This window comes from Callithrix jacchus, chromosome 1 (genome assembly GCF_049354715.1).
Source record: "Callithrix jacchus isolate 240 chromosome 1, calJac240_pri, whole genome shotgun sequence".
NCBI classification, from domain to species: Eukaryota; Metazoa; Chordata; class Mammalia; order Primates; family Cebidae; genus Callithrix; species Callithrix jacchus.
The window spans coordinates 27578137-27605000 of NC_133502.1; the positions used below are offsets into that span (position 1 = coordinate 27578137).

The following is a 26864-nucleotide window of genomic DNA, read 5'->3' on the forward strand; positions in this document are numbered from 1 at the left end:
AAATGAGCAAAGGTATTCCACCTCCTCGGGGAACAGTGGGTTGTACCAGTGATGTTGCAGCAAAAGAAACAGAAACCCCCCGGGCCTCCCAGGCAAGCTGAAGGCACTCTGGAGCAGGGCTGGCAGACGGGGCGAGCTGAAGGCCCTCTGGAGCAGGGCTGGCAGACGGGGCGAGCTGAAGGCCCTCTGGAGCAGGGCTGGTCTCCCGGGCGAGCTGACCCTCTGGAGCAGGGCCAGCAGACAGGGCGAGCTGAAGGCCCTCTGGAGCAGGGCCGGCAGACAGGGCGAGCTGAAGGCGCTCTGGAGCAGGGCTGGCAGACAGGGCTTTGGTGGGACCTCCAGGATGCGTTCTAAGAACCCCAAAGACGTGACCTACCAACAGCCTTTGCCACAGGTTGAAAATGCAGGAGCAGGAGCACCACAACCACCAGATTCAGGTAAAGACACACAGGCAGGACCAGGGAGCTGCAGATGCCACTCAGCCATTCAGCTGGGCCTTCCCACCTTCTCCACAAATCCTACTCCGCAGCACAGGGCTGATGGCACAGGAGCGGTGCTGGGAGAGTTTCTGAAGGTGCAGCAGGACATGGCTGTACGCAGCAAGGAGATGGTGCCCACTTTGCTTCTGCTTTCAGGTCTCCACAGGTAAGAGAAGCTAGTGGGGAAATGGAAGTGGTGTGCAGAATCCCAGCTGCAGAGGGGTCAGGAGCCGGGACTCCTGCGAGCTCTCCAGCCTCAGAGGTCGAGGAAGACACACTGGACAAGGAAAGAAGGCATGCTTTGTGAAAAGGGCCATTTCCAACCCAATGTGTGTACAAATGCACACAGCGCACAACCTCATAAGCAGAGCCCTCCATGTCCTTAAACCTGGAATATCCCAATACTAAAGAGGCTGGTTCTTCCTCGCACTCCGTCTGAATTCATAGTAATGGGTGAGGCATTAATTCTCACAGGCCCAGTAGATACCAACCCGTTTGGGCAGATATGGGGGTAGCGACTGTGCATCTGGAAGTAGTGCGGCCCTCTCCTGTCTGCACTCACAGCTCATTGGCACAATGGCCGGAAGCCCAAGTGACTGTCGCCTCTCCCCCACTTCAGGTGTTCCTGCTGTGGCCTCTTCTCTGGAATTCTCCTCATGACCCATTAAAATCAAAAAGCAACACCAGGAATCATTTCTGATGTTCTGAGTCCAAATGGAGACAGGCCAGCTTTCGTGCATTCAGGACTGCTAGGCAGAGGAAATAGCTTGGCTGGCGGGTGAATCTCAGCCTGGGCCTCAGGCCTGCACACTCCAAATCCCACGGGAATCCCAGGCTCTTACCTAGGGCAGCTCTGTGGCTGCTGTTCCGCCTGGAAGCATCCTCTGGCACACTATCTGGTCTCGGGTTCCACTGCTCCCAGATGACCTACACACCAGCTCATTCACCGACCCTCTCCGGGGGACTCCTGGGAGTTCCCCTGGACGATTTCACTATGGAATCTGAGACTTTAAAAGCAAATATTATTTTTTTGCTTTTTTTTTTTTTTGTCACTACGCATTGCCTAAAGAAGTTTGTCGGCATTAGATGGAAATTTAACAGCTGGATAAAGCTATTTGAATCCAGGCCTTAGTGTTATGTTTGGATTCTAAACAGTGACTGACTTCTAATTGTGTAAAGTTTTAGGGATGAGTGAGTTATTTGTACCTTGGCAGCTGGTGTGTGAAGGTCTGGGCTCCTGGTGGTAAGCAAGGCCACGGGAGGCGTCTCAGGCCACAGGATAGGCCCGGGGTCTCTGCTGCCCTGGTGGACCATCCGGGCTAATGAAATGTCCTTCTCCCTGCGGAAGGAGGCCTACTTCCTGGAACCTGCAGGCAGTCAGAATGACCCATGACCCATGCACCCTCAGGGCAGCTGCCAGGAGAAGCAGGAAGCGGTGACCCTCAGGCCAGTCTGATGAGGGCCCTGCATTTTCTTCCTCACAGGGTGTCAAGGAAGAAGAAGTGCATTGGAGCGTCCCCTGTTCACCTGTGTGTGTGTGTCTGGGTCCCAAGAACAGGGCAGAGTACTTGCTTGTAGCACGACAACAAGAACCAAGAGAAAAGTTCTCCCCAACCTAGCGGGTGAGCCACTGCCCTGCTGTCCCCAGCCTAGAGGATTAGCCACTGCTCCCCGTCCCCAGCCTAGAGGGTGAAGCCTGAGATGCCACCCCCATCTCCTTCATACCCAGTCGGTTCTCCTTCATGTCTTAGAGACCGAAAGGGACCTGCCTGCCCAGTGTCCTCTGGGCAAGGGGTCCTGTTGTCCTTCCCTGTAGAGCAGAGCATATCAGAACTGGAGCCTCTGGATTGCCTCGTCCTGTCCAAATACTTCATTCCACTGACAAAGCCTTCGGAGAACCAGCAAGAGAGTTTCCCAAGCTCAGAAATTGAGTAGCTCAATGACACAGGTTCATGGCTTCCAACAACGCATCAGCCACCGCGTTAATTATTGGGAGACAGACTTGCTCCTGTTGAACGAAGAGCAAAATAGAGGCTATTTCTTGATGCTTAGATGGATCAGAAACTGCGCCAATTCTCACAGTAAGATTATCCATTTATTCCAATGAAAAGCTGAAGCTGAGAAGTAGGGTGCCTCAGGTCACCCAGTTACTAAGTGACAAGGAGGTTTGGCCCGTGTGTTGAGGACCTGAGGCCCTTGCCGAGAGCCAGTCGGGCAGGTAGTGACGCCTTTCCCAAGGTGGTTGCGTGGGGTTGGCACCGCGCTCCTGCCTGAGAAAGGCCTCAGTGATACAAACGGCTCAGGGCGCAGGAGATCTCTCTGACTGTCAGATGAGAGTTGAAGCTCCAGCCGCACACGCAGCCTGGGGCCTGCATCTTCCTCGGCAGCAGGCCAGGCCTGCCGTGATGGCGCCATGCTGACACACCTGTCCCAGGGCAAGACCAACACAGAGTGCTCTCCAGGGCCACCCTGGAGACACCCCGACTCAGCCCCGCTTCGAGCGCCTGCCTCCAGCCCCCCCTGCCTGGACAGCAGGCCTCAGAGCAGGACATGCTTCCGTGTGGCAGTCACATCCCTGAGTGGTACCTGCCCAGGCTGTGTGTGCCCCTGTCCTTGAATCCTAGGGTGTACATCATTTCCCCTGCCCCACCCCACCCAGCACCAAGGGAGGGGAAGGGAATCCAGCTCCCCTCACAGGGCCGGGCTGGGCACTCTGCAGCCCCCTTTCCTCCCTCCCCTGTCCTCCATGCTCTTCTGAGTCCCGGAAGCTGACTTCCAGAGCACTCTGGCCTGGGAAGACTGGCAGGGGCCTGGAGGGCAGGAAGAGTGGGGAGGCAGGACCAGTGTCCCCCAGGCTCTCCTGGGGCTGCAGGCAGCAGCTCCGTGTCTCCGCTGGTGGCCGTGGTGCAGAGGAGCCCTTCCTTACACAAAGCTCTCTCCACACCTCAGGGCAGCTGCCCTTCCTGGCTGCTGAGGGGAGACAGCGATGCGCACTCACCGACAGCAGCCCCAGGAGGCTTCCTCGTTGGTCGTGGTTCTCCCTGGTTCTGCCCACATATTCGTAAATATTTCCTTTATTTAAGTGCTTCTTCCTTCCCCCTGCAAGTGTGCCTTCTGCTGTGGTCTGACCACATAAGTCCATATCAAGTCTACGGCAGGGCGTTCTTCCCAAATCTACTGCTGATGGCTTAAACCATGGCAATGAAAACTACTTCTCTCAATCATTTGCCTCTGCTGGGATCCAGAAGACTCTCTGAACACCAGAAGCTGAAATATACCTACCATGAAAATGCGTAAGTTTCTGCCTCAGCAAGGTTTCCCGTCGTCCTTCCTGTCTGGGCAGCATTTGGCACGGGGCCCAGGCTCTTTCATGAGCTGGGGTGTCTGGGACACCACAGTCTCCCGGCGTCATGCTGCTCTCCAGAGTGACTGGATCGTTCTCTCCGGCTGAGGGCTTGGCGTCCTGTTATTTCTTCTACCTTACCTCATTTGGTTAAAGCAGACACAGGGTGTGAAACGTTGCTTGACTGCGTCTCCCACGGCACCCGTGGCAAAGGAACGACTGCTTCCCATGAGCCGTGGAGCTGCGTGTAGACTTGAGCCCTGTGGGAAGGCCCAGCAATAGCTGGTCAGATATGAAATGGCTGTTTACACCCGTCAAAGGCAGGGATGAGCACAGCTCCTGCTGTTATGTGGAGGCGTCATTGCCCAGCTCTACCTCGGACCTCCAGGAGGCCTTTCTGAGTGGGACGTGCAGTCTTGGGTGGTCAGAACTACAGAAACAGCCCTTGGCATTTTTGAAGCCATTTTGAATGGCTTGAATAAAATGGCTTCACATTTGAAACATTTGAAAAATAAAATGACTTCATGTTTGAAACATTATTGCAATAAACCATCTTGCCATCTGGCTGGATTCCACATGAACGTGTCAGTGGAAGAGAAACTGATAAAAGTGGAGACAGATCTTAGGCATCAATGTTTAGTGCTCCCCGGCTGTTTTCTAAGGCAAATTTGAGGCAGAGAAGGTTTTCTTTCTATCAGAGACAAGGAACTTCCCTACCAGCACAAAAATATTAATCTTGAAATGTCTTGAAATCTTCTAGAAAGGTTAAATTAAACCTCATATTTCAAAGTTTTCCGAAAGAGGATTCTGGGATTTCTTTTTTAGTAAGCAACATTCTTCTGGCTCTAAATGTAATTTTAGGAGAACAAATGGGAAGGTCTCTCCAGTTCCCTGCACCCTCTGTGTCACTCACGTTAGGGCTTACTGACGCGATCTTCCCTTCCTAACTTTGTTGTTACGTTCAAACAGATTTATTTGAAAAGATGAACGTTGACCAGTGATTAGCACATATTTTAAATAAGGCAAAAATTGTGGAAATCCTAATCCAATCATTTGCTTAGAATGAATCTGCATACATATGCTGGGTCAGCGACATTCTCATCCCATGTGAGTAACAGGGACGTGGACATGTGAGTAACTCACGCTGTCATCACGGACATCCCAGTTTCAGATCGCCTCACACATGCAGGCCGTCTGCGTTTGTAAATAACGGCCTTGCCTTCTCCGCATCTGAGCGAAGCCCTCCAGGCTGCTGTGCCGTCCCTGCCTCACCTCCTCCTGCGGCACTTGCCAAGGTCCACAGAATGACTCCACACAACTGAGCCCAGGGCCGGTTCTGTCTCATCTGACTCATCTACCAGGAGTGGGCAAAGTTACCCTTCTTTCTTCACCAGCTTCCAGGACCCCGTCCTCTCTTGCTTCTCGGCCTTCTCAGTCTCCTTTGCAGGTTCTCCCTCACTTTCCTGACCTCCAGATCCCGGGCACAGCCACGCAGTGTCCCACGCTGCTCCTCCACCAGCGGCCCTCACGCTCCCGGTGGTGGTGGTCTCTCAGCCGCAGGACAGTTCACCTGCTGCTCATCTCCCTTTCCTCAGATGCCTCTTCCAGCGGCTCTTCAACGCTTCTGTTTGGCTGCAGGGCGGGCGTCTCAGGCCAGGCATCACTTGGCCAAAATGTGCCCCCATACTCCAGTAGCAAGTAAGACCACCTCATGCTAATGTCCAGTGGTGATCTGTGCTTCGTAGAAAATCACGGTGGGGGAGGGGCGTGGGAGCGGGGGTTAGGCAGGGACAGCTCTGAGATGAGGGGCATTGCAGCAGAGAGGCAGAGTGAAGGGAGAGCCACACGCACGGTGGGTGTCAGAAGGAAGAGCTGTCTAGGCAGGGTGGGCGTCAGGAGTCGGGAGCCAGTTGGAGCGAGTGTGGAGCAAGCTCTATGCATATGGGGCTGTGATTTCTCCAGGCTGCATCTCCAGAGCCTGGAGCTCCTACTTCAAGCAAGGGTCTCAGTGAAAGCCACCTGGGGAATCAATAAGAAACTGAGTTACTTTCACATCTATAATCATAGACAAAAACAAATCAATTAATCCTCCTACATACTAAGCTGGTCTCTATAACTCCTTGTTTCCTGTGCTTCTGCTGTAAAACAGAAAGAATGTCCTTCATGAGCATGACAGTTATTACAAGCGATTCAAACACAGATTTGAAGAAATGTGAAATATACTTTTCTCTGCTAAGGAGCTCTGTTAGGAATATGAGCAACTGCAATAGCATCAATGTTTCTATACCCGCGGAATTCAAGGCAGCAGTTCTACACATGGAATAAAATTTAAAATTCCCTTCCTCTGCTGCACTCACCACACATCAAGCACTTTGCGGCCATGTGTGGGTAGGGGACATGTGTCTGCATGGGGCAGAACAGACACAGAAATGTTCCTTCATACAGAAAGCTCAGGGCTAAACCCTCAATCACCAGGAATTAGTCTCTTACTCCTTGGGGGATAAGCTGGGATTGTTAAATGCAAAGAGAAATAATTTATCTTCTTTAAATACAGTTCCATGGTGATAAAAATCAGCAGATTCATAAAAAAAGTATTTCAATAAACCCTCCTGCCATCTGGCTGGATTCAACATGAATGTGTGCATGGAGGGGAAACGGCTAAAACTGAGCAAGACGGATCTTGGGCGTCAATGTTTGGGGCTTCCGTTAAACACTTCCCATAGCGCTTGTTGCCTGAGGTGCCTGCTTTCCAGCTGTGGGCAGCAGTGAAACTGCATGAGCATCAGCGTGAGAGCATGGAGCTACAAACCGCATCAGCGCCCATGGCAGTCACAAAACTGTGGTGCAGGACGAAGCCACCAGAAGTAGGATTGGGTGCACGTGTTTTTTCCCTCCCAAAATGTATGGGAAGCTGAGGTTCCCTGATTCTCTCAGCTCAGTGATTTCCAAGACCTGGAAGACTCGCAGGTGGCCCCACACTCTTATTTTACAGTGGCCCCAGCCCACAGGTTGGGCTCAAGCCTGTGGCCGGCACCCTCACCCACAGCCCTGTGCTCCTTCAACCAGGAAACGCGCTGCCAGGTCCTGCTGAGGGGCGGGAGGTGGGAAGGGAGAGAAAGAAGTTGCAGCCAGTGCACAGCAGTGACATTTACCCAGAGGAAGAAAACTGAAAGTGGAGTTGATTGACTCTTTCATCTTTATACACCTAAAATCTCACAGGAAAAAAGCAAGCAGTATCACATTGTCGTGGAGACTGAGTATCGTAAAGGTAGCAACTGTAGCTTTAATTCGCATTTTCTGGGCTACAGAATTCAAATCGGTGCTGCACTCACTGCGTTCACCTGGGACAGAAGCAAGGACAGGCCCCTCGCCAAGCCGTGCTGCCTGTTCGCACACATGCAGCAGAAATGGCATTTTGAATAAATGGTTTTTATTCAGGTAGTTATTGAAAAATAACCTCCCTATCACAACACCTCCCTAGTGGGTAATTGACAAGTGCTCACTTTTTCATGCAAAACTCAGACAAACTACAGCACGTGCATGGAAACATACAGCATGCTTCCTTCCCTAAGATGCTTAACTGTTCATTGAAAGGAAGGGTGACCTTTGGCTATGTGAATGCCTTTAAAAACTTTTTAAAAGACCAAATTATGTTGAGACCAGTTAAACCACTGATTTTCCTAGCTGTATTCTCAGAAAGATCTATGATATTTGAGAACACAATAAGACTCCACCTCAAACTCACAGTCCCCAGAATCCTTAAAACTCTTAAGATAACATAATAGTTCATTTGGCTGACGCCAGGGGGCTGGGGGGAAGAATACTTTCTGCTGGAAAGACAAAGAATTGAATTAAAATGTGAGATGGTGACTGTTTTCTGTGAAATTAGCACACTTTTTTATTTACTGGGAAGACGGACCACTGGAATCCAGCTTAACAGTGAAAAGAATCTCCAGCCCAACAAGATGTCACACTGAAGTGAGCAGAGAAACACTCTCACTTGGAGCCTGCCAAGATTGGAGAAGGCTGAGGGTCGTCAGATGCTGCCTTCTCTGCTTTGCTGTCTGCTGTGGGTCACATTGGGTCCCCACAAAAGGCATTTGGGAGTCACCCCAGCACCTCAGGATGAGAACTTACCCGGATAGGGCCTTTGCAGTTAGAGTCAGTTAGGAGGAGGTCACGCTGGAGTAGGAAGGGTCCTGCATCCAGTATGACCGAGTCCTTATAAGAAGAGAAGAAAGACCCAAAGGGAGATGAAAACAGAGACACACGGAGGGGATGCAACGTGCAAACAGAGACCAAGGCCGGAGCATAGCCAGGGAACACAGAGGCTGGACCACTATGGCCAGAGGCTGGGAAGGACAAGGGAGGACCCTGCCCGGAGTCCCAAGTCCCAGTGGACAACTTGATTTCAAAGATCAGGAGGCTCATATAAAAATGACTATTTAAGGTGGTAAGAGTTGGGTTTTTTTCTTTTCTCTGCTCTTCCATAAATTTTTGTTAGGGTTGGTTTAAAAACATGCAAAATTCCTAGGTTAGAAGGGTTTTCATATTTGATTAACCATAGTATTGCTTCAGAACTCCTGAAACAGCTACTTCTCCTGACACTGGTAGTAAAGGCAACATCTGCAGGCTCTTCCAGCACAGTCAAGAGCTACTCCTCACCCGGGTGACTCCGTGTTGCAGCATCTCCTTAAACTGTGCACCACAGGCAGGCACTTCAGCTCCTCTCCCTCACCCCAGCCCTGTCTGAAAGCATCACTCCACAACTTTCTTGGGTTTACTTTTGTTTGAAAGCCAGCTGGGGAAGGCACTGTACCTAAAGGTAGTCCATCTGCCATCACAGCTGTTTAGAAGTTTCATCTGTCTTTGGTTTTCTGTAGTTTCAGTCTAATGCACCCAGCTATGAATTTCCTTTCATTTAATCCCACTTGGGACATACCAGATTTGTTTATTCTATACTTCACTGTTCTGTATTAGTTCTGGGAAATTATCATACATTACCTTTTCAACTACTTTTCCTTCTTCATTCTTGTTCTTTTCTCTTTTTAAGACTCAAGCATGTGTTAAACTTTCACATTGTGTACGCTATGTCTCCTACTATTACTTCTGAGGTTTTCATTTTTCATCTCTCCATGATGATTTTTAGGTTTACTTCTGAACAGTCTCCCAGTTCACTAATTCTCTCTTTAGCTGTATCTATTCTGATCTTAAATCTATCCAGTGACTTCTTAATTGAGTTATTTTTTTTTCTGAATTTTTAAAAATTTCTGTTTTGCTTTTTGGATTTCCAATTCCCTGCCCATCTTTTAAAGTTTTGCTTAATCTCTGATTACATACTAAATATAATGCATGCCTCATCTATTGGTTTCAGTATCTGGAGTCATTGTCGTTCTGTTTTCGGAAATCTCTTATTTCTGCTTCATCTCACTTAATGGTGTTTGGTCTCCTTTTATCTGGCCATCTTCTACTATGTCCTGGCACAGTAATTTTTTAATTTTTTGACTATATAATTTGAGGCCTGGGATGTCATCTTCTTCCTTTTGGGAAGATTTTTATTTGCCTCTGTAGCTCTCTGGGTGGAGTAGCAGTATGAAACTTCAAAACTCATTCTCTCTCCCTCCACATTAGAGACAGGATCGAAGACTGATACTTTAATCTATGTTTTGTGCAAGCAGAAAAGTGTTCTTCAGGAGATGAGTGGCGACCATGAACAGCCAGGAAATCAATGGATAAAATGTGCTTTCACTGCATAGTTCATACACATTACTTCAACCATAAAATTTGACAGCTTGTAAATAATGGCCTGAGAAATCCAGAGAGGAGAGAGGTAATATTAATTTAGAGGCTGTTTCTAGTCTTCAGCTGTACCCCCAAGTCCCTGTTTCCCAGCCTATACCAGCAATCCATGGATATTTATTTCAATTCTCTTTCACTTTCCTCAATTTCAAAATGACAGAAGAGTTATAACCCAAATGTCCAATTATTTTAGGAAGTATATAGAATGGAGAGCAAGTTTACATCTTTTTCAAATCAATAAAACTAGCTTATATTTTAGCAAGGACAAAACTATCTCATTTAGCATGAGATAGTAATCAGTAACCAGACATTCAGTAAGTACTTACATGCTAAACCAGCGTTTAAAGTAGTCTGACCCTAAAATAACTCATGAATTGTCTTGGATAGTGAACTTGGAGAAACACCATAATGCATTTTTATCATTATTGTAAAATATAAAACAATCGATCTTTTTTTGTGTAAAACACTGAGTATAAACACACATGAGGGAATCTGTGGGGATCGCTCCCGCGTGAGGCCCCTGGGAAATGGGCCTCATCATACGGTGAGCTTGAGCCCGGACACAGATCCCCAGTTGGGGGAGTCGAGCTGAGGGAAAGCAGGAACCGAGAGAGGAACTATATGTTATTCAAAATAATTAACAGACATTACTTTATGGATATCAGGACTTGGGAGGCAATGTGTCCACTTTCGGCTTCTTATGGTTTATTGTCTCATCGTGTTCATTTTGGACCCTTGTTACCTTTATTGTAAAATATTAACTTAAATATTTACACTTGGTAACTTACTTACCGTAACTTACAGGGCGTAACTGTAACTTACTTACCATAGCTTATAGGGCCTGACTGTAATCTACTTACCTTGACCTATTGGGCGTAACCTACTTACTGGAAGTAACCTACTTACTGGGCGTAACTGACTTACTGGACTTAACTTACTTACTGGGCGTAACTTAGTGGGCGTAACTTGCTTACTGTAACTTAAGTATGTTAATCTGGCGTAAACAACTTTAACTTCAGAAAAGTATATAATGAAACACATTGCAAAAATAAAATTGCTGCATGAGCATAGTGCATGTAGCCCTCCAGACCTCGCCTTTTCTATCTCTTTTTTTTCCAGCGCACGCTCTCTTCCAGGTTTGGGACCCTCTCGCTGGACGAGATTCCCGGGCTCACGTTCAGTTCACAACACACACATTCCAGAAAAGTATCAAAAACAATAATTACAAATTCTTATTCACTTCTGTTTGGGGATTCACTGCATAAGCCTGCCACAAAGAAGTACAAATACTGTTTTTCCCTGAAGCTATCAAAGTAAACGTCAATCTAATAGAAAAATCCATCAGCCTATGCTGTGGGGCAGCACCCTCCAGGATTCCTTTCAAATGCGGACCTTGAGTACCTGGGTCTGGGGTGGGGCCCAAGATTCAGCACTTCTCAGAAGCTTCCTGGCAGGGCCCATGCTGCAGGGCGTGGAGTATTTCATCTTCGAGATGGAAAGCTCTGGTGGACAACCCGTGGATAACATCAAGGTGATGTGAGAAAAGTTCTGTAACAGTGCAAATAAAAAAGAACCGTCAACCACATGCCAATCATCTCTTTAAATATAAGCAAACATGAGTCTACATAAGTTAGGTAAGACATAGGTTTTGTTCAACATTGCCCTTTTATCAGTATTTTCTATCCTTGCAAGTCACTATCCAGTTGGCACATAAAACACGTTTTTTCAGATGGTTTTATTGAGCGAAGAATTTCAGTTTTTGCGAGAGCGTTTCATGGAGGGCAGGAAGAATGGTAGAGAACACAGCCTCAAGCAAAAGCCCTTGGTAAGTGCGGATCTCATCAAGAGGATGAAAGAGTTTTGTGTGTGTGTGTGCACGTGTGTACAGGTGGGCATGTATGCAGGTGTATGTGAATGCACATGTACATGTGTGTACATGTGTTTGTGTATATATGCATGTTTATATGTGGGTTCGTGTGTATGCACGTCTGTGTGTGCACGTGTGTACAGGTGGGCATGCATGCAGGTGTATGTGAATGCACATGTACATGTGTGTACATGTGTTTGTGTATATATGCATGTTTATATGTGTGTTCGTGTGTATGCACGTCTGTGTGTGTGTGCACGTGTGTACAGGTGGGCGTGTATGCAGGTGTATGTGAATGCACATGTACATGTGTGTTCATGTGTTTGTGTATATATGCATGTTTATATGTGTGTTCGTGTGTATGCACGTCTGTGTGTGCATGTGTGTACAGGTGGGCATGCATGCAGGTGTATGTGAATGCACATGTACATGTGTGTACATGTGTTTGTGTATATATGCATGTTTATATGTGTGTTCGTGTGTATGCACGTCTGTGTGTGTGTGCACGTGTGTACAGGTGGGCGTGTATGCAGGTGTATGTGAATGCACATGTACATGTGTGTTCATGTGTTTGTGTATATATGCATGTTTATATGTGTGTTCGTGTGTGTGTGTGTGTGTGTGTGTGCAAGTGCTGTACCCCTGAGGCTATGAGAAGGCTAAATCAAAAATGTGCTCCAATGTCAAGCAGCAAAAATGTATATGTAGAGAGAGAAAAACCAGCTGTCCTCACAGGTAATACTACATCTGTTCCAACGACGTATTTCTTATTTTCAAGTGTTAAATTTCATGATAAAACATGCTTTCTTTCATTCCAGTTTGTAATTCATTTAAAATGGAGGACTCGTAACTACAAATAGTAAATTATCTAGAGGAGAGAAGGGAAAACAGGGGAAGGGAGGAAGAGAAACCATGTAAGTCTTAGAGTGGATGTTTGGCTACTATTTTTTCTAATTCTCAAAGGAAATGCATCTTTATTTTATTGTTATACAAAGAGGCCCAGAGTCAAGTAACTCTTCAGCTCTAAAGTCTTTCCCCTGAACCTCTTGGAGAAATTATTTCAAACGCCCTTGGGCAGCAATATGAAAGATAATGCTCAGGTTATGTTGCAAACAAATCTCTATTTAAAAAATGAGCCATATTCCTCCCTCCACATTGCTGTTCGTTGTCTTTAATGCATTCAAGGGTTCTTGGGAAGATTGAGAAATAGGCATAGAAACAACCTAATAATACAGAGAAGTCAGCATTTTTATTGTATTTTTGAAGAACACAATAATTCCTCCATATAACCTGGCTTTTGACTGGAAGATAATAGGCATTTCATCTTTAAGAAATTTGAGAAGATTGGGTTAACAACTCATGGTTGGCAAGGCATCCTGAAAGTTCACTGACTCCCACAGCTTCCCTCGACTTAGTGATGAAACACTGTCATTCTCCACCTTACGTTGTTTCACGCTCTTTCATTTTTGCTTCACCTGTAAATAAACATGCAATTTGCCAGAATTAGTGAAGCCAAGGACACGGTGGTGTTTAACGTCCTTGGGCATCTGTCAAGCCCACACTAATTCCAAAGAGGCAGCCTTACTTTGTAAACACTTAATTTTAAGTAAATTACAGGAGGAAGGAGAACAACGATGTCTGCTGCTCTTCATTTCTCCCCAGCACCCATCATCCTGAAGGGTTTCTTTAGCATTTTGGTAATGCAGGCCTCTGTCTAGGAATACATCAGCCTTCACCGATGCTAAAAGGTCTTTTTTTCAGCTTTTCTTTGAAGGAGGTTTTTGTTTCATACAGCATTGCCGTGGCTTGACAGGTTTCTGGGGTTTTTCTTTCATAGCTATAAAAATGCCCTTCTGTTGTTTCTGGTCTCTGTTGCATTTTGTGTGGGGGTCCGCATAGACCCCTGCACGTGTGGATTTTTCCCTTACTTCTTTTTTAGCAGTTTGACTACAGTGTGCCCAGGAATGGTTGTGTTTTTGTTTTGTTTACTCCTGCTTGGAGTTTGATTAGAATCTTGAATATGAAAGTTGTTTTCCATCAACTTAGACAAGTATCTGGTCATTATTTGGCCTATCTGACCAAAAAAAAAAAAAAAAACAAAGGTGACGCCCAGTATCACTGGCTTCTCCTCTGGACCTCCAATTCCGTGCATGTCAAGCCATTTGCTATTATCCATAGGTCCTGAGGCTCCACCCCTTTTCCTTCCTTCTCTCCGTTCTTCTCGCAGGATGACATCTGTTGGTATCTTCAAATTAACAACTCTTCCTTCTGATATTCCTTACCTGCCACCAAGCCTGTCTAGCGAATTTCTCATTGCAGTTATTATAAGTTTCATAAATTCCATCTGGTTCTTTATTAGTTCCATTGCTAAGATTCTCAATCTGTTCACTTGTTAACACTGTATTTTCCTTCAGTTCTTACACCGAGTTGTAAAAACTGCTTCAAGATTTTTGCCAAGTGCAACATCTGAGCCATCCCAGGACTGATTTCTTTTGACTGCTTTTTCTCTTGACTGTGAATCTCATTTTCCTGTTTCTCAGTTGTCTGGTGATTTTTTTCCACTGATACTGGACTTGGTGAATAAAATGCTGTAGAGACTCTGGATTTTGGTACCTTCCTCTTTCCATTACTGACTCCCATCAGTAATGGGAGCAGGCAGTTCAATCCCTGAATGATCTCCATGAATGAGTGCTTATCTCTGGAAGTCCAAAGTGCTTCCCAAGCCCCTCCAACTTTGCCACACTCACCTTACAGCCTCTGTATCCCTTGTGTGTCTTTACAGAGTTTGGTATTGGGTTTCGTTGGGGCAGGACTAGGGTGGTCTTACACTACAACTGACCCCACCACCTAAGGCAGCCTGTCTGGAGTCTCATCTGGACACCACAGATGTTCAAGTGGCATTCAGCTCTCTCCACCCTGGCAGGGCAGTAACTCTGACAGCACTCCCCTGCTCAACCTCCAGGCTTTCTGCTTAACTCTCAACCCCCTGCCAGCTTCTATCGATAAGCCTTGGTTATTGCTGCCTTGCTCACAGGCATCCCTGCCCTCAGCCACAGACCATCTTGTTGCATGGCTCTCTGCTCTCTACTCTTAGACCCTATGGATTCCTGCTACTTCAGGTACGTCGAACTTGACCTCTGCTTTCCCAGCTCACAGGGACCACCATACTCTCCCTGGGATCCAGCCTCCTTCTCCTTGGCCAGGAAATTGTTTGCAGGCAGAGACCAGGGCAGAGACTCAGCTCTAGAATTTCCCTTCACAGGTCCTGAGGGAACCTGTTGTCTGCCACTGGAAAACCTGCCTCATGCATTTTGTCAGCTTTTACAGGTGTTTATTGCTGGGCACTGCTTTAATACCAGCTTCTCCACCACAGACAGCTGCCCATCTTTGCTGATCTGCATGCATCTAACAGTATTTGTTGAGTATATTCAATGTGCTGGGCACAAGGCACAGCGTGAGCCAAATGTGATGAGCCCTGCCCTCCTGGAGCAGACAGTCCATGGGAAAAAGGGGACACGAGACAAATAACCACAAATCTAACTCTGTAGTTAAATTATGATAGATGTTGTGTGCTGAAAGTAGAGGGCGTAATGGGAAAACAGCACTGGGCACCCTAATGTAGCCCGGGGAGGAAGCCTCTTTAAACATGTGACTTGGGAGACAAGTCACATGGATGGAAGGCTGGGGGGTCTTAGGAGAAGTGAATGCTCACAAGGGACTCACACAAAGAGCAGGTGGGGAGGGGGCCCTGCAGCAGAAGTGAATGGAGAGTCCTTGGCTGGAGGCAGAAGCTGAAGATGAAGCTGGAAAGGCAGCAGACCCTCAAAGATCAGAGGTCGCACCTGTGGCGAAATGGAATCCCACAGAGACATTTCCAGCAAAAAGATCAAGTTCAGAAACGTATTCTTATAAGTAGGTGCCAAAATTCCAGCAGGTGCTGATACATCTGTCATGGCTGAGCCTTCAGGAGAGAAGGAATAAAGATGCCTTTGAGAGAGCACAGAGCCAGCTGAGGGCCTTTGCCCTCTCAAATCTTCAGATGACAAAATCTTACCTAGAAAATCATTTTAAACCTACGAGTTAGGTCCTTGCCCTCTAATATGTTTGTTTAATTTTAGGTAGCTAGGACTGACCGAGTGAAGAAATGAGAGTTAGGTGGAGTGGGCTGGTACACTGGAGGGTGTCATGACAAATGTGACGTCGGCATTAGTGATTAAGAGCAAAGAGGACAAGGATGGCCTGCAGGAAGGGGGCTCTGGGTGCAAGGGACCAGCCTCATGCAATTACTGGAACTATTTCTAGAATTGTTTTTAGATTCCTGACGTAAACGTATTGGGGTCTCCTTATGTTAATCTTTTCAATTTAAGCCTAAACATTTTAAAGTCATTAAACGGAAAGTTCCAAAAACAGCACTTACAAACTCATATTTTAGGTCAGTCCTTCATGTGGTCGCCATATTGTTTATTTCCAGCTACTCTACTGAGGTGATTTTTCCCAGTATAGACAAATACTGATCAGTCTGGTCAATTTTGTCTCAGTCATCCAGTAATTAATTTTTTTTTGGCAAAAGGGAATTAATATTCATATGCATGTCATATTTTTCCAAACTCTTGCAAAAGGAGCCATACTAATTAAAATTTTAAAGAGATTCTGATACAGTAAAAGCATGCATCTTTTCTGTGTAAGATACCAACGAAGATGCATATCACGGCATGTGTGCACACGTGTGTGTGCACACGTGTGTGCACATGCATGTGCGTGTGTGCACGCATGTGTGTGCATGTGTGTATGTGCGTGCATGTATGCCTGTGTGTGCACATGTGTGTGCAGGTGTGTGTCACTGTGCGCATCTGTGTACATGCATGTGCATGCGTGCGTGCATGTATGTATGTGCACATGCTTGTGCGTGTGTGCATGTGTGTACATGTGTGTGCGTGTGTGTCTGCGCACATGCATGTGCATGTGTGCACGCGTGTATGTCTGTGTGTGTGCACATGCTTGTGCGTGTGTGTGTGCGTGTGTGTGTGCATGCACACTGGAAACAGCTACATTCCCATAATCACGTGCATATATAACCTACTTTCTCAATGTCACCTCACATATATTTTGCTCAGCTAAATTACTGAAAATAAAATGTATAGCATGATATGTTACAACCATATATTGTGTACAGTTTGTATATAAAAAAGAAAGAATGATTAAAAGTCGATGAGAGACTGTTTATAAATCTTGATTGCTTCATAATTTTAACTTTGAGCAACATTTTTATCATAATTATAGGCTTTCTTAAAGCATTTATGCAGATTGTTGTTACTCAAAAGGGGGTTTATTCCATTTTGGTATAAACTACACTTTTTTTTTTCTTTATGAAATCACTCTTTGAGTTCCTAATACCCAGTACTCTGACGGAGCTGCTAAATGTAAATAGCAGGAAGCACTGTCTTAACAGGGCTGTCATCAGCCCCTCTCATCTGTGTACCTTATTGCTCCAGTGACATGGGAAAGAATAATACTTATTTATAATCATAAGCATTTGACATGTTTAGAGGCTTCTGAATTCCCCTCAGAACACTGTTCCCGGGAGGCTCACACATTTTTGTACCCACTTCACAGATCAAGGAATTAGACTCTGGGGTCTAACCCATGACAAAATATTCCATTATTCAATTTTAGAACCATGAAGCGTTAGATTTGAAAGGTGGATTCAGAAGCCATTGAGTTTGGCTGCTTCATTTTTGAGCTTGGAAAATAGAGGTTCTAAAAGAGTGAAGCACCTGGCCAGGGTCATGCCCAGACACTTGCCTACATCGAGCTCTACAAGCACCAGTGTAGTAAAATGTGGACTGAATTATTCAGAGGGAAACAAAAAGACTCCGTCAACTTTTTCTCCCAAGGAATCTGTATTGGAGCTCCATGATCATAGACCCAACAGGAGAGAAGGACAAAAACTCCACACCAGAAATAGAAACAAAAGCAAAAAAGAAAAAAAAAAAGCTTTAAGAAAAAGTGTGTCTCAGATGGAAAGAAAGGGCATCAGAGAAAGGCAGAGAGGGGCCAGCCTGGAGAAATAACCATCGGGCCCCACCAAATGCCACCAGCGAGGCTTCGCCCACATTCTGTGAGGAGAAGATGAAAGACTTTTATCACCTTTACCTCCCCAGGCCCAGGACAGTGCCTGGCATAGTGGAGGAGACTGGGAAACATTTCTAAAATGAATGATGAAGAAATGAATGGAGGTCCAAAATTTCAAAACTCCCCAAGCAAATAAGAGGTAAGACCTCCAAATCCCGTAGTCTATGAAACAGGAAATGTGTTTTCCAATTACACTTTAATTTTGCTCCATAAATAAGCCTTTATGAGCAAAGTCAATAAGACTTTTAGATACACTTGCTGTTCTCATGAAAGGCCAATTGAATTACATGTGACAGCACATGATAGAGTGTCGAATTTGAGTGATTGTAGATGTTTAGGGACTTCTCATCAGAAGGAAACACTGAAACAGCCAGGTGGGCCGGGGTCTGAGAAGGAAACACTGAAACGGCCAGGTGGGCCGGGGTCTGAGGGGCTGCCAGCAAAGACCTCCAGCAAGGGGGCAATGCTGGACGTGCCTGGGGATTTTCCCTAAGAAAATAAGGTGTTTCTTGGCCTGACTGCACTCTCTCCGCCACCCTTTTTGCCAGGGAATCCAGGTGAGTGGCTCTGCCAAGAAGACCAAGTGACAAAAATGAGAGTCCTCCAGTGTTGTTTTGAGTGCCAGGTCCAGGGGCATTTGCATTCATGACACTATTCCTACCACGTACAATTTAATATCTCCACTCTATGGATTAGAAAATGGAGGAGCAGAGAAGCTCAGTTACTTGGCCAAGGACGCATAGTACAAAACAGCTGAACAAATCCAGGCTCCGACACAGAACTGTCTTGTGCTAGCGCCATGAACAGATAGCTGAACACCTGCTGGGCACCAACCAGTGCTCCAGGCAACTGCAGGTCATGAAGCTATGACCTTGCCTCCAAAAACTGCTGACTAAAGGCTGCAAAGTCTGGCTGAACCTATTCGTGTGCCTGTCCCTTATGACTTAGCATAGTCAATAGATACTAGAAATGTTACCGTCGTTTTAACTTTTCAAATGAAATTTGTTTTTGCTGTGAATAAATTAATGACTGAGACAGCCCTTTATTCCTACATAACATGGATTATTTTCATGTTTAGCATATAATATTATTGCAGTATTATACACACACTTACCAGCATACTCTTCCTCTTTTGAATGACAATTACTCAAACTCACCCCACTGACAATATCTAACTCTTCGGTGAAGTCTTTCAGTAATTGCAGCTGTGCTTCTATATTCAAGGACTGGAATAAAGTGAAATATTGACCCTGGTCAGCTCTGATTCAGAGAAGATTTTGATATACCAATTGTATTCCTATTCGGCAATTTGTACATTCCATTCTATTTGCATCTGGCGTACTACAGAGGTTGAGTGTTGAGGAAAAAGAACAGGACAGGGCACTGTGAGAGGGAAGCTTGTGTTCAGTTAAACATAAGTACAGAAATTCAACAAACCAGTGAAATTCATTATTTTACGGCTCACCAGTCAGTTCAGCTTAAGTCCTTGGATAAACTGCATAGAAAAATATTACCATGATAGTGAAATTACTGTCTCTAATAAAGAATGGGTAAGTAGAACCTCAAGTTATGGAATTCTTTTTTTTTTTTTTTTTTTTTTTTTTTTGATGAAGTGAATTTCATCAATGTGAAAGCCACTACCCTGGGTGCTGATAAGCAAAAGGTGCTTGAATGTGAAGGTCATAATCGGCTTTAGCTGATTTCAAACCAACAAAAACAAAACCCTCCACTGCAAATGCTGATTTCAGAAAGTTATTTCACCCCTGGAACCACTCTAATGAGAGCCTCATCCTTCTACCTGCATGCTCTTCCTCCTTCAAGCTCCCCCTCCACGAGGCCTGTCCCTCCCAGGACTGCAGCGCTGCAGCCCACAATTCAGCACAGAAATCCCTGGCTTCCCACATCCGCACTGCACATCTGCCCTGAGCCAGTGTTCCCTGCCACTTCCTCGAAAGACCTCGGCCCAGTTCCACCTCACAGCTCAAAGCAGACATCCAGTGCACTGCACACAGCCCAGCAGGGATGCTTGCTGGAGTTGACACCTGTCCCAGTCAACCCCCACCTTCCTGAGCCCCACACGCACCTTGGGAGAAGACCAAGTGGAATTCTGTGGTTGGATACTTTTACGTGTGAAAATAGTGAACTTAATCAGAGGGTAAAAATACATTTCTGTACATTTAGAATTAACGAATCCCATAGACCTGTGGAAACTGCTTTTAAACATCTGATTTTCTATTAAAATCTAATTAAAATAAATGGCACAGAGAAGCTTTAGTTATTTTTACAATGACCACCCCTCCCAGTAGAATATTTGCTCTGTGTACTTTTAAGAGGGTTTTGGAGGGCATTCAATTATGCTTTGATTGTATTCCATCAATAAAAATATAAGACACAGATAAACATCTTATTTCTTATAAGAAACAAATACGTACTTATTAACTGTGTGTGCATTCATGGGACACACAAATGGCCTCAAGCTGAGCTTATAGTAAGGCAAGTTAAAATTAGTGTTTTGACTGCTGTTCATTATAAAGTGAATACTCGCCTAAGGATTCATAACCAATTGCAGAATACCTCTCCTGAAGGAATATGTGAGACAGAATGAAATCACTGTCCTCAAGAGAAAGCTCTGAGAATTCTTTTAACGTAAATAAGGACAAATTTGCCTTTCGTCACATTCTGCAGTAAAATCCAAAGTTTCCTTTTGGCCTTCCAGCCGCAAGTTTAAGTTCCCAAAATGAAGAGTTGGCATGATGGTTATTCAAAGAAAAAGAGAAGTATGAGTTAGGCACTAGGTCAAATGCAATCCCCACTGTAAAAATCGAAAACCAGCAATGATCTGCTGTGATGTGGCATTAAAGTCACGGGTGCGCTCTGTTCAATGTGCAGTCTGTGTGGGAGTTAAACAGCATCAAGAGATGAAAATTTGGAAAGACATTTCAAGGACCACGGAGGCTCTGAATGAGTGAACAGATATTCTTCGTGCAGAATAATCCCCGTGGCACCGGTTTGCCGGTAGAGCAGAATGTGCGGGACTCACTCAGCAACCACGCCCAGGCGTTCAGCCTTAGCGCGAGAAACACAAAGGCCGCAGGGTCCCGGGAGCCGCAGGGGGCGGGGGTCGTAGGTGGACGCCGCCACCCTAAAGAGTTCCAGTGGTTCGGGAAAGAGGGGCAGATCGGGCCTTTGGGGAGGACCCTGCCTGGGAGAAGGAAGGAGGGAGGGAGTGCCCCCGGGGCCCGCCTCCGGTGCCTAAACAAAGGAGAGGAGCTTCCGAGCCTCCGCCCACCCCGCCTCCCAGCGCATGGACCCCGCGCTCCTGGGCCGCTTCCTCCTGCGAACCACGAGGAAAAACCAGTTTCGACCCAGACGGCCCCGCAGAAGGGAATTAAGCGCCGGTGCCCGCCGCGCTCTGCACTTGACTCTGGGCCTGGCCGGGGCCTGGCGCGGTCGCAGACACCTGGGTGACCTCGGCCGTGGACTCCGGCTCCGCTCCGACTGCGGGTCTCTGGATCTGTCGCCTCCGCCTTCTCACCACTGAGGCCGCAGGAGAGGCTCGCTGCTGGGGGCCGAGTTCAGAGGACCGGGGAGAGGGGTCGGGGAGTGGGGCGGGGGCAGCGCCCACAGCGAGCCGGGAGGAGGGAGGCCGGGGCCGCGCTCGGGGCCTGCTGCTGCGCCCCAGCCTGGGCAGAGAGCCGCCGCCTTCTGCGGGCGAAGCGGGTCGGGACGCAGGGGGGCTGGCGGCAGCTACGGGGGTCCACGCGCCACGCCCTGCCAGGTCCCTCGGCCCTGCTTCTCCTTTGCCTGGGCGGGGGAGACGCCGCCTCGTTGTTACAGAATTTCAGGGCCGCGGGCAAGGCCACGACGCTCAGGAGCGCTCGCCTTCGCTGCGCGGTGTACACACTGGCTCCGCGCTCGAGACCTCGATGTGGGTTAAAACTCCATTTCACAACCCCCATTGATACGGGTTTGACATCTGTTTGCCAGAGTGTTTTGCACTTAGCCTAACACCCGCTATTAAGTGACAAAATTGTGGCAGCCTGTCAAAGCCAGCTGACTGGCAGCTGCTCCGCTTACAAAAACCATTCAAATATTTGCAGGTTGTGAAGGTTTATGCAGTGTTGTACCCAATCTTTCAGCGACTTAACATGTAAAATATAAGTCAAAGTTTTAAATCTGGATTCCAAAATGTTTCCATTTTCCATACAAAGGGAAAAAGCTTTCAAGGAGCCTGCTGGAATGGGTCCAATTCCAACGTGTCTCCGCGCTTCCCGCCACGAAATTCCTGCACAAACCCGGTTTTTTAAAGATATTAAGGACCAGCTTTTCCTCTTGTCACCAACATCTTGGAGGACTGACTGAACTAAATTGTCTTAAACTCCAAGAGAATACAGTTTCTCAAAAGTGAATTCAAAAAAATTAATCCCCAAGTAAAGAAACATACTTGCTTGATTTTGCTTTTGACACTTAGACCAACGTGCCTTTGGGGGAAAGCGGGGCTGCTAGGAAGTGTTCCTAGTCAACGTCTGAGCTCTGGCGGCTTCCAAAACACTCACTCCTCCGCTCGCACTTCTAGATAGCTTAGTCCGATTAAGAAATAATTTGCAAATGACACAGTGTTTCTCTAGATTAAGATCCATTGAGCGAAGTCATGTGGGTTTTTGTCTCCGATTAGAGCCAGACAGACAAGGATCTCCTGCAAGCTGCAGCTGCCGACAATGGGAAAAAAATTAGCCTGCGTTTGTCCGGGAGAACTGTGCGCACCCCGCACCGACACTGAGGGCTGGCACGCGCTTCCTGTCTGCAACTCTGCCGGACTTGGGCTTCCTTTTTTCTTCTTTTTCTTTTTTTTAATGTTGGTAAACATATTTCCTTGGGTGGGAGGGGGTCACAAATCCTCCGGGCAAACGTGTGGTCATCATTTTCAAAAACGCAGTTAGTTTGCTTGTGATACATTTGCAAGGAGTCTCCAGGGTGATGGTCTGGAGTCCGAAGTGCTGACAGCTTCACTCCACTGTGGAGGAGGAGGCAGAGACCCGGACCCCGAGAATCAAGCGTGGCTCAAGCCCAGGTGCCTCACACCACACATTTCCTCCTCCGCCTTCGGCTCCGCGTGATCGAGCCCCGCGCTAGGGAAGGCAGGCAGCTCCGTCCTCCGAGGCCAGGCCCGGGCTCCGCCTGAAGACAGAGCGACAGAGCGCCCCAGGCGGGGGTGGCCCACACCCCGGAGCCCCGCACAGCCCCGCAGGCCTCCCCTCCCTCAGTGCGCGCCTGGAATGCGGAGCCGCCTGGCCTTGAGGGACATTTACCTGGAGAGCTTAGTGTCCACAATACTACTCCTAAGACACTGCTGCTTTCAGCAACTGCCGTTAGTCGTGAGGGCACTAGTGTGGGGATGGGGGCGAATTCAGGAGCGCATCGCAGAGCAATATGAAAAAAGGGAAAAAAGAAAAAAAAAAAACCCCGAGCTGCTCCCGGGGGAGGCCTGGCTCGGCGGCGCCCGGGACCACGGTGTCCCCGCTGCTAGCCAACAAAGCTGAGGCGCTGTCAGCGGGAGGAGAGAGCCCGGCGCGGGGACGTGGCGTGGGTGGGAGTGGGGGTGCGGCGCAGAAACCCCAAGGAGTGGACTCGGGACTGGAGGTGGGGGTGACATCCTCCCACCAGGGGTTAGAAAAGGCCGGGGTAATAGTTCCGGGCGAAAATCTGCAGACCTCTGTGATGACAGAATTGACAACTGCTTTTTGGGGGGGTCGGGGGTGAACTTCCGAGTCCCTCGGGACAGAGGCGCAAGGGGCCAGGAGGGGTGTCCTGGTCCCTGCAGTGGCCTGGCCGGAATCCCGCAGGCCAGGCCTGGGCGCGGGGGCGGGGACGCGGGCGCGGGCGGAGGGTCCGCGGCGGGAGGCGAGAGCGAGCGAATGGGGAGAGGAGCGGGGAGCAGGAGGGGACGCAGGGGAGAGGGGACTGGGGAGCGGCGCGCGGAGGACGGGAGACGCGGCTCCACCTCCCAGCTCAAAACGGCGTCCCAGCTGCTCGCGAACCAACTGCTCGATTCTATTCACTGTCGAGTAGGAACAAAAAAGTGGCTATTTATTAGAAGACTTGTTTGGTATTGTTCCGCGCCACACAAAAGCGTTTCATTATGTAGAGGGATCTCCTTTTTCCAGAGAGAAACAATAACTTGAAATTGTCTTTAAAGTCTTTTCTATCAATAATAAATTTCATTTTCTTGTCTCTCTCGCCTGCAGTGTGTGTGTGCGCGCGCGCGCGGCGAGGAGAGAGGCGCGTGTGCGAGTGAGTGTGCGCGTGTGAGTGTGCGCGTGTGAGTGTGCGTGCGCGTGGCGCTGGCGGCTATGGGGCTGCCGGGAGCCGGCCCGGGCCCGGGTCCGGGGTCTGCAGCGCGCTGGGCACGCAGAGCGGGCCGGCCACCCAGACGGGAATGAGTCGGGCTCCTGGAGGTGCCCGCGGGCAGAGCGTTAGGGGCGCGGCCGTGCCGGACCCGCCCTGGGGACCCACGGGAGCTGGAGGAGGAACTATCTGTAAGTGTATCTCGAACTTGCTCAGGGGCTTCAGCCCGCCCAGCGCTGGGGAGCCGGGCGGTTAAGGATCTCGGGAGAGGGGTGCGGTGGTGACTTTCCGTGAAGGATTATGGGGTGTCTCCGCAGCTTTGTGGCCCCGGGGAAGAACAGGTGGGTAGAAGTGGTGGCCATCGCTAGCGGACTCTCCGCGGGCACATTTGTCATTTTCTTATCTGTGCGTTCACTCCTCCCCCGATCCTCAGATTTTGGGATTGGCCGCCGCCCAATGGACCCAGACTGTTTCTCTCTGGGTCGCCATTTTTGGGGAGGAGGAGGGAGGTCGAGCCTGTGGATTTGGGGGAGAAGTTCGCGTCCGCCACAGCTCCGCGCCTCCTCCCCGCTCCTCGAGGCTCCCCCACCCGCGCGTTCGGCAGCGCCAGGCTGCGCTCTCCGCGGTGCACACCCGGCCGCGCGGAGAACTAAATCCGCCGGCTGGAATTGCGTTTTAAAAATTAACATGTTGAAGCGTGTGCCATTAGTGAGAGGTGTTTGGGGCAAAGAATCAATTTAAATGTGACTGACCGACCGGCTTGACGATATTAATTCTGCTACAAAAAAAAAAAAAAGAAATCAATGAGCCGCAAACCCTGGACTGGCAGAGCTCCCAGTGCCCGCCCGCGAGCCCCACCAGCGCGGCCAACGCCTCAGTCCCGCAGCCCCGAGGTGGGATCCGAGCGCCCAAGGGAGGGCGTCCCATGGTTGGATCCCAGCGGGCCGCCCTAGGAGGGGTGAACCCCGTGCGGGCGCAGAGCTCCGTGCGCGCATCCTCCCTCCTCCAGCGAAATCGCACCCTCTTCGCCTCCTCTTGCAGCACAGCGCGTGCCTAGGTTTTCAGTGGGCACAGCCGGGAGTCTCCCCCACCAGCGCCACTGAGCCGCCTGCCTCCGCCCCCTCTTTCCGCGGGTTTGAGCCTCCCGTGAAGTGGAAAGGTCAGGAAGTTTCAAACGTGAAATGGATTTTCGGCGGTGGCTAGTGCTGAAGTCGATGGGCAGGGCGGGGCAGGCCTGGCAGTCATCGACCCTCGCAGGGACCCGACTGGCCGCCTCCCCTGGCAGGAAACAGGTGTTTGAACGCGATAGCGGCCGCCAGTCAACTAACCCATTAAAAGCTCGCTTCATGGCATCGATTTCCTGGAGTGCTGTGGGGCCTGCGTTCTGGAAGCTCCTTTGTGGAAGGCGGGGTTGGGAGAATTACCCTGATGGTACCCCAGTGGGTGCAGAAGACCCCTAAAAGCCCCCGTCACCGCAGCGGCGGACAGCGGGGCTGCCCAAGAGGCTGGGAGGGCAGCTTTTCCCTCCCGCTGGGGTGGAGAGAAGAGTCCTGCTCTGGCCCCCACCCAGGGCTGATGTTCTGTTACCCCGGCCTTCTCCCCTGCTCCTAAGGCCTGGTGCAGAGAGTGCCCGCAGCAGAGGGGGAAGCGCCCAACGACTGGCTGGCGGGTGTCCCCCGAGGAGCTTCTCGTGGTTTGGAAGGGTGGTTAGATGAAAATCCAGGAGGAAAGCAATTCCATCCCCACCCACATCCCCTGGTACCTACCAGGCTTCCTCCCCTGGTAGCGCCTCTCCCGGATGCCACGCAGGCCAGTTGGCAGGGCTGGAGCAGGCTGGCACACAGGGGATGCCATGCGTACCTGTGAGGATGAACAGAGAGGCTTCAGATGGCCTAGTGCTGGGATCTTATCACTGCCATGGGAATGGATGGAGCCAAATATCAGAGCTGTGTGGGAGGCTGCCTTGGAAGCAGAGGGAAAGAGATGGGGATGGAAGGGAGGGGACTGGCACCTGGGCCGCTGGACTTGCTGGTCCTTGTCTCCCTCCCTGCAAGGAAAGAGGAGGCCCCTGGAACCTTGCTCTGGCTGTGCTGGGTCTGAGGGAAGAGGCTCCAGGTGGTGGGGGGGGTTCCTGCACCTACCTGCCTGATGGCAGAGGATACACCTGAGAAGCGGGGCTGTAACCAGCCTCTACTCCAGAAGCAAATCCGCCTGTGTGTTCTGAGCGTTGAGCACAATTGTAAATGGCTGAAAATCAAGAATATGCATAGAACCCCTACCCTGAAACCCACGCAGCCCTCCACTGCTGCCTGATGTCTGGATGGGGCTCCTCCACTCCCCAGAACCATGGGAGCCAGTTCAGGAGTAGTCAGTTGGTAAATGGACAGGTGGCCCCTGAGGAGCCAGAGTGGCGTGTTTCCGGAGCAAGAAGTGCAAATCTCCCTCTAGCTGGTTTGGCAGAAAACTCAGTATGTTTGCCCACTTTTTCTCACTGCTCCTAAGTTGAGATGTAGGGTCAAACACCATCCAAAAGGGCCTATCTCTGCCTGATCTGCCAAAGCTTCATCTATTTTATTTAGGTGGCACTCTCTCCCCAAAGCTAGTGTCCTGTCCTGTGGGGCATCTCACCCTTTCAGGGTCAGCGCAGGCCAGGCCGGTTCCCCCTGTCAGAAGGATGCCGCCCTGTATGATACAAATGCGCTTTCCAAAGAGACCCAGGTAGTTACAGGCCTCCACCCAACCCAGGGAAATCCGATTTCCGCTCACAGGACAGCTGGTTTCTGTCTCTTCGAGGTAAGATAAATGGCATTCAGATGGGGCCAAGAGGCCCTCTATTAGCTCAGCGCGCAGGGCACTGCCGCTGCATTAAAGCCCCATCCCACAGCCTGAAAATTTAAAC

General features: G+C 48.9%; 1 protein-coding gene, 1 long non-coding RNA gene and 1 other non-coding gene across 7 annotated transcripts in view; 2 read left to right on the forward strand and 1 right to left on the reverse strand.

The window, feature by feature from the left end:
- Positions 1–25917, reverse strand: LOC118152380 (uncharacterized). Its single transcript, XR_004741146.3, has 4 exons — positions 25732–25917; positions 11023–11169; positions 1322–5841; positions 1–756 (listed from the first exon to the last, which is right to left on the reverse strand). It is a non-coding gene; the product is annotated as an uncharacterized LOC118152380 (long non-coding RNA).
- Positions 1–26864, forward strand: part of SOX1 (SRY-box transcription factor 1) — a 703575-nt gene that overhangs the window by 625943 nt on the left and 50768 nt on the right. The gene's annotated exons all lie outside the window — the stretch shown is intronic.
- Positions 19262–19322, forward strand: LOC118148400 (small nucleolar RNA SNORD44). The gene has a single exon (XR_004735211.1). It is a non-coding gene; the product is annotated as a small nucleolar RNA SNORD44 (small nucleolar RNA).